The sequence below is a fragment of the Physeter macrocephalus genome, chromosome 21 (assembly GCF_002837175.3).
Source record: "Physeter macrocephalus isolate SW-GA chromosome 21, ASM283717v5, whole genome shotgun sequence".
In the NCBI taxonomy this organism is placed as follows: domain Eukaryota; kingdom Metazoa; phylum Chordata; class Mammalia; order Artiodactyla; family Physeteridae; genus Physeter; species Physeter macrocephalus.
The window spans coordinates 31,686,469-31,694,676 of record NC_041234.1 but is presented as its reverse complement, the minus strand read 5'-3'; the positions used below and the strand labels follow the sequence as shown (position 1 = coordinate 31,694,676).

Here is an 8,208-nt window from a genome sequence, read left to right as displayed (position 1 = left end):
GTTTAGTGAAATAAGCCAGACATAGAAGGACAAATATTGTAGATTCCACTTACACGAGGTACCCAGAATAGGCAAATTCATAGAGACAGAAAATAGAATAGAGGTTACTAAGGGCTGGTGGAGGGAAAATGGGGTTGTTACTGTTTGATGGTTACAGAGTTTTTGTTGAGGAAAACCAGGAAACCACTCACACTCCAAGGCTCTGCCAGAAATTTTTAACTAATAACAGCCTCTTTGGGCAAATTCATAGAGACAGAAAATAGAATAGAGGTTACTAAGGGCTGGTGGAGGGAAAATGGGGTTGTTACTGTTTGATGGTTACAGAGTTTTTGTTGAGGAAAACCAGGAAACCACTCACACTCCAAGGCTCTGCCAGAAATTTTTAACTAATAACAGCCTCTTTGGAACTACTGATGATACCACACAGAGCTGAAAACCACTGGCCTTTAGGAAAACTCAACAAAGGCCCAGAAATTTTGACTTGCTGAGGAGCTGGAGTGATAAATTGATTTCTCTTGATGGACAGCACAAATCATCTAACTGATCATGTTTGCCCTTTTCACTGTGGCTGCCATGAAGCTCATAGATAAAATGTTCAGCTCAGTTTATCTGAACTAAGGCCAGATGATCTGTGTCTCTTCACAGCAACTTTACCTGCTTCTTGATCTTCTATTCCCTCTAAATTTCTCTAATTCTTATTTTCAACTAATTGCCCTTTCCCATTTTGCTGTGGGAAAACCAAGTGGGAAACAAACAATGTATCTGAGACTCAATCATTTTCTTTTCCTCTTTGGAAAGCTACTGGGGGTGGGGTGGGTACAGAAGAGTCTTCAGAGACCAAGTTGGGTTAGGCACCCTGCAATGGCTGGATGTGAAATGTGTTGTTTGTTCATTCATTGATAACTTGTGTTTCTCATCTGACCAGCAATTCCATTTCTATAACTTTGTCCTAAGGTAAGAATCATGGATGTGTGCAGAGATTTAACTGCAGGAACCTTCATCACAGCTTTGTCTTTAAAACCATAATATTGAAAATAACCTAAATGCCCAATCACTGAGAACTGAGAGAATAAGTTATGGAACCCCCAAAGGATGGAAAGGCAGGCAACCATTAAAAGTAACACTATAGACGATTAAGAGGCTAAAGAGACACAGCAACCAAATTTGAAGTATGAACCTTGTCTAGTATCTTAATTTGAACAGACAAAAAAATCTTGGAGATAATCATTAAAGTTTGAGCCCTGACTAGATATTTGATATTAAGGAATTTAACCACTAATGATCTGAAGATATTATTGTTAATTATTTTACCTTGAATAATGGTATGACTTTTAATTCCTTACCATTTACAGATACATAATGGAGTATTTATGGATAAAACAATATGTCTGGGACCTGTTTCAAATAATAACAGACATGTAAAAATTTATTGAGCTGTATACTTAATATTTGTGCATTTTATGTTATACCTCAATTAAAAACAAAGGAAAAACAATCTGGGAGGAAGAAATGAATGGGTAGTCTAGGTTAGGGGTTGGCAAACTTTTTCTGTAAAGAGCCAGATAGCAAATATTTTAGAATTGTGAAGCCTATGGTTCCTGCAGCAACTACTCAGCTTTGCTATTGCAGGGTGAGAGCAGCCACAGACAATACACAAAACAATTATGCTCCTTGACTGTGTTCCAATAATATTTCATTTATGGGCACTGTGATTTGAATTTTGTATCATTTTCACATATCACAAAATATTATTCTTCTTTTGACTTTTTTTCCAACCATTAAAAAATGTGAAAACCATTCTTAAGCTTATGGCTGTATAAAAGCATGCCAGATTTGGCCCACTGCCTGCACTTTTCCATCTCCTGGTCTAGATGAAATAAGACTGGCCAAGAGTTGATGATTGATGAGACTGGGTGATGTGCATAATGGGGTTTCATTATACAGTTCTCAATGTTTGAAAACTTCCACAGAAATAAACTAAGTTTGGAAATAAACTACTATGGAAATAAAGTTAATGGCATGGAAGGATAGCTGTGAAGTGAAGAAGAGGCAGGCCACAAGATCATGCTCCCAATTGTTTAATAACAAACAAACATCTGTCCCCCAAGATATTACAATAGTTTGCGGCCCTCCAAGGCTCAACTCTACCTGACACAATCTTATTCCTTGGTATTTAATTTCTTTAATTGGATTTTCTTGGGTATCACAGGAGCAGCTCTGACATAGAGTTCATGGAAGATCCATTAAATATATACATGATCGGTGCTACAAAACCATGGGGAATGGATAATAATCAGGTATTAACTCACTTAATTATCATCCCAAGCCTCACAGGATAGGCCCTGCTATCATCCTCATTTCCTAGAGAGGATACTGAGGCCTAGACAGGAAAAGTGACTTGTCTGAGATCACACAACCAGTGATTAGAGGGTGAGGTGGTGAGAAAATGAAAAGCAGAGAACTCCTTCCTAGCTGATGTGGCACCACGGTTTTCAGAGATGCAACCCTCAGTCTGCTTCTGGATGCCCTAAAAAATTAATTCTCCTTCTCAACTACAGAAAACATTGTTTGGTTTTTAACTCAAGAATAACAAAATGTTAAATTTACATTGTGCTTTACAGTTTAACTTAAAATCTTAATATTCAAAGCCACAATAAGGAAAAGAGAAACCAAAAATTAAGGAGATAGTTGCAAAACACATTATCACCAATAAAAGAGTAGTATCCGAATATATGAAAACAATTCCTACAAATCAGTAAGGAAAAAGCAGACAATGCAACATAAAAATGAGCAAAAGATCTGAACAGGCACCTCACAAAACAGGATCTCCAAGTGATCAATACATATTTGAAAAGGTAGTCATCAGGGAATATAAATCAAAACCTCAATGTCTGAATCCTCCATTGGAATGTTGAAACCACAAGGGCTGGGATTTTTGTTTATTCATGGATGTATTGTTGATCTCAAAGACCCACCCATCATGGACCCCAAAGAATCCCAACATGACCTTTCACATTCCCATTCCTGTCTCCATGGACCCTTGTCACTCATCCTGTAGACCTCCTATTGTCCACTTCACAGATCCCCCATCACTCACCCCCATAAACTCCCCATCACATACCCCCACACACCTGATCCTCCAGACTCCCCTATCACTGTTGTTCACATCATTCAGTCCAAAGGACCCCTCATTAGAGCTTCCCCATGTCCCCATCACTGACCAGACAGACTCCCATCACTCAGCCAGGCCCTCACCCTGGCTCTGCTCTCAGGACCCAAAAGCTCCTTCTCAAGCCAGGCTTGGCTCCCCGCTTGCACAAATGGGCTCAACATCCCTCGAAAATCCCTTCCCCTTCCAGCCCTCCTCGGTGTGTCTGGATGGCGCATTAGCTTATCTTTCGCCCGATCAGAACCAGCGGCTGAGCCCAGCTCTGCCAGTAACAAAAATGGCGTCATTCGCTCTGCGCCAGCAACTCGGTTGCCGGCCGGGAAATGGCTAGTGCCTCCCACGGCTTCTGGGGGCTGCCATTCCAGCCAGGAGATATATGCGTTTTGGAGCCCGGGGAGTCCCCGTGATATTTCCGAGGCAGGGTACTCGAAAGCAGTGTGAAGCTCGGAAGCGCCGCGACTGTCCCGGGGGTGAGATTCCAGGCCCTGAGCGGAGGCACCGCCTGAGCAAAGGCGTGGCGATGCGACTGGTTGGGGTGTTCGGTGGGAACCGGGGGGCGAGGCGGGGAGTGGAAGCACCACCTGAAAGACTGTTCTGTGGAAGCCTCATTTCTAATGCGTCTGGAGAAAGTGAAAAGTACCTTGACATAATGTTTGTATTCACTTGGGGGCCGCGCACTCCTCCGAGCCTAGCGTCATCGCCCTCCTGCCCTCCTATTGCTCCTTCCTCAGGTCAGGGCCCGCCCCCTCCTGTCACTCACAGCCTGGACTTTCTACCCGCGTCATTTAAAGTGGGCAGAAGCGACCTTTTGCAGCCCATATCAAAGCTCAAAGAGTTGAGTCCGAGGTTCAAGGTAAAACCTAAGGGGCACTGATTTTAGAAAACTTAACAAAGGGCTAGATTGAAGTCAGCCCAGAACGGGAATAAATAGTTAACAAAGGCGTAGGTTCTATGTCTACATAATAGAGGATCTCTGATGGTGCAGTATTTAAGAATGTCCTAGGATTCAAGATCTCTACCAAGGTGTATGGATGGAGAAAACTTAACAAAAACCTTGCTTTCAAGGTCAAATTAGGAGGGCCCTGATAGTGGAATGGTGGCCCAGTTCCAAAGTCATTCAGAGAGGCTTTGAAAATGGAAATGTTAACTTAGACCCAAATCTGAAATAGACCAGAGAAGCATTAATAGTGGTATAATTAACAATAGCCCACAACTCACAACCTATACCAAAGGGGCAATGATGGTGGAAGAGTTAACAAAGACCTGACTTCAAGTTCACACGTAATGGGCACTCATGATACAAGCATTAACTGAGGGCTGGGGTTGATGCACATAGGAGAAGAGGCACTAACAATGGAAGAGTTAGCAGATGTTTGATTTTCCATACACACCAAAGGAGCATAGATGGGGAGGATTTAACTGAGACCTGTAGTCAATATACAGACCCTGGGGAGCAACCATAGGGAAAGAGTTAACAGGCTTGAGAAAAGATTCACGCATAAATTGCCCTGATAGTGAAAAAGTGAACAGACCTCCAACTGCAATACACAGACACAAGGGACTGTTACCTATCTACCCTCAAAAACCTAGATTCTACATCTAGATCAGAACGCATTAATGGTGGAATAGATAACAGTTGCCTGAGTTCAAGGTAAAATCAGAGATTGATTTAGGTTGGAAAAGTTAACAGAGGCCCAGGTTGGGAGGACATAGATAAGGGATTCTTACGGTGGAATGGCTAACAGCGGCTGGGAATTGAGATCACACAGAGGGCATGGATGGTGGAAGAGTTAACAAGGACATAGTTTGAGTATTGCCCAGATGGGCATCAATGGTGGAATAGTTCAAAGATGCCTGTATTTGTTTCCTATTGCTGCTCTAACAAATGACCACAAACTTGTGTTGGCTTAAACCAACACAAGTTTATTACTTTACAGTTCTGGAGGTCAGAAGTCCAAAGTGGGTTTCACTGGGCTGAAGTCAAGGTGTTGGCAAGGCTGTACTTCCTCTGGAGGTTCTAGGGAGAATTCATTTCCTTGCTTTTTCCAGCTTCCTTGGCTAATGACCCCTTCTTCCATCTTCAAAGCAAGCAATGTAGCATCTTCAACTCTCTCTTTGACTGTGACCTTCTGTTTCCACCATCACACCTCCTTCTCTGACTCTGACCCTCCTCCCTCTCTCTTATGAGGAGCCTTGTGATTACATTAGACCCATCTGGATAATCCACAATAATCTTCCTATCTCAAGATTCTTTTTCTTTTTCTTTTTTTTTTTTTTTTTGGCCGCACCGCACAGCATGAGGGATCTCAGTTTCCCAACCATGCTGCCTGCAGTGGAAGCCAGGAGACTTAACCACTGAACCACCAGGGAAGTCCCAAAATTCTTAACTTAATCACATCTACCATGTCCCTATTGCCATGTAAGAAAACATATTTACAGATTCCAAGGATTGGGACGTGGATATATTTGGGAAACCATTATTCTATCTACCATAATGCCGAATTTTGAGGTCAAACCACAGGGTCAATGGTGGTGGAAAATCTGATTCAGACACAGTGTATTAATAGGGGAAGACAATTGATGGTAGATCAGGTTTGAATTCAAACTAGATGGGCATCAATGAGGGGCTCGAGCTGTTGTGTCAGAATTGTTTCAAAGGCCTAGGTTCAAGATCAGAACAAAGGAAATTGATAGAAATCTCAACAGAGACTCTGGACCAAGGTTACAGGAGCATTGATGGTGGACACGTTAACAGAGGCCCAGGTTTAAGATCTAAAACATAGGCACACTGATGGTGGGATACTTAACAGAGGCCTGGGTTTGAGATTAAAACTGAAGGTCACTGGGCTTCCCTGGTGGCTCAGTGGTTGAGAGTCCGCCTGCTAATGCAGGGGACACGGGTTCATGCCCTGGTCTGGGAAGATCTCACATGCCGCGGAGCGGCTAGGCCTGTGAGCCATGGCCGCTGAGCCTGTGCGTCCGGAGCCTGTGCTCCGCAACGGGAGAGGCCACAACAGTGAGAGGCCCGCATACTGCAAAAATTAAAAAAAAGGAAGGTCGCTGATGATTAAAGATTTAACAGATAGATTCATGGTCAGAAAAGAGGGGCATTGGTAGTAAAATCTACAACTGTGATCTGGGTTTAATATACAGATCAGAGAGGGGAACTAATGGTGTGAAGAAACTTGGATTTAATTGACACATCAGAAGAGGCATTGATGAAGGAAGAAATAAAAATAGAACTCGGGTTTGGGTTTCATGCCAGACTGAATTGATGATGAAATAGTTACTTAACAGAGACCTAAGTTAGATGTCCCGACAAGCGGCACATTAGTGGCAGAAGTATTAACAGAAAGCTCTGTAGAGAGAAAATTGAACAGAGAACCAGTTGCAAGTCAGACCTGAGAGGAACAGTTAACAGAGGACCAGTATCAAGGTTCAGATCTGAGGGACATAGATGGTAGAAGTCTGACCCAAGACCCAGATTCAATGTGGACAACAGGGGACACATAATCTTCTGTGTGGTCCTGACTAAAGCCACAATCATGTCTTGACTTCAGTAGTGTTATACAGTAGTGGCTATGGACTGAATTGAGCCCCCCCCACATGTTGACATCCTAATCCCCATGTGACTGTATTGGACATAGGGCCTTTAAGGAGGTGACTAAGGCTAAATGAGGTTATAAGGGTAGAGCCCTGATCTGATAGAACTGGTGTCCTTAGAAAAGAGCCAGAGTCACCAGAGACATTTGTGAGACACCATGTGAGGACACAGAGAGGAGATAGCCATCTGCGAGCCAGGAATAGAGCTCTCACCAGAAGCCAAATCCTGCCAGAACCTTATCTTGGACTTTCTGGGCTCCAGAATTGTGAAAAAACAAACTTCTGTTGTTTGAGCCACCCAGTCTATGGTATTTTGACAGCCCAAGCAGAATAATACAAAGCTATGTACATCTTTAAGAGTTCTCTCAATTATGTGGGAAACTAGGTATGACAGGACCCCTGGAAATTAAGAATTTTCATGAAGTTAAGATCAAAGCTCGGGGGGAGACCTTCAAGATGGTGGAGGAGTAAGACGTGGAGATCAACTTCCTCCCCACAAATACATCAGAAATGCATCTACATGTGGAACAACTCCTACAGAACACCCACTGAACGCTGGCAGAAGACCTCAGACCTTCCAAAAGGCAAGAAACTCCCCAAGTACCTGGTAGGGCAAAAGATAAAAGAAGAAACAGGGACAAAAGAATAGGGACGGGACCTGCACCAGTGGGAGGGAGCTGTGAAGGAGGAAAAGTTTCCACACACTAGGAAGCCCCTTCACTGGCAGAGACGGGGGGTCCTCACGGACCTGGGTAGAGCAAAAGAAAAAAGAATAAACAGAGATAAAAGAATAGGGATGGGACCTGCACCAGTGGGAGGGAGCTGTGAAGGAGGAAAGGTTTCCACACAGTAGGAAGCCCCTTCGCAGGTGGAGACTGCGGGTGGTGGAGGGGGGAAGCTTCAGAGCCACGGAGAAGAGCTCAGCAACAGGGGTGCGGAGGGCAAAGCAGAGAGATTCCCGCACAGAGGATCAGTGCTGACCGGCACTCACCAGCCCGAGAGGCTTGTCTGCTCACCCGCCGGGGTGGGCGGGGGCTGGAAGCTGAGGCTCGGACTTCCGAGGTCAGATCCCAGGGAGAGAACTGGGGTTGGCGGCGCGAACACAGCCTGAAGGGGGCTAGTGCACCACAGCTAGCCGGGAGGGAGTCCGGGAAAATGTCTGGAACTGCCTAAGAGGCAAGAGAACATTGTTTCAGGGTGCGTGAGGAGAGGGGACTCAGAGCACCGCCTAAACGAGATCCAGAGACGGGCGCGAGCTGCGGCTATGAGCACGGACCCCAGAGACGGGCATGGGATGCTAAGGCTGCTGCTGCCGCCACCAAGAAGCCGGTGTGCAAGCACAGGTCACTATCCACATCTCCCCTCCGGGGAGGCTGTGCAGCCCGCCACTGCCGGGGTCCCGTGATCCAGGGACAACTTCCCCGGGAGAACGCACG

At 44.7% G+C, this 8,208-nt stretch overlaps 1 long non-coding RNA gene across 1 annotated transcript in view; it reads right to left on the bottom strand.

Moving 5' to 3' along the window:
- The window catches only part of LOC102989143 (uncharacterized), a 69,895-nt gene extending 66,034 nt beyond the window's left edge, over window positions 1-3,861 (bottom strand). Inside the window, exon 1 of the long non-coding RNA XR_002890737.3 lies at window positions 3,810-3,861. This is a non-coding gene — a long non-coding RNA (uncharacterized lncRNA). The remainder of the gene's footprint in view (window positions 1-3,809) is intronic.
- Between the last annotated feature and the right edge of the window lie 4,347 nt (window positions 3,862-8,208).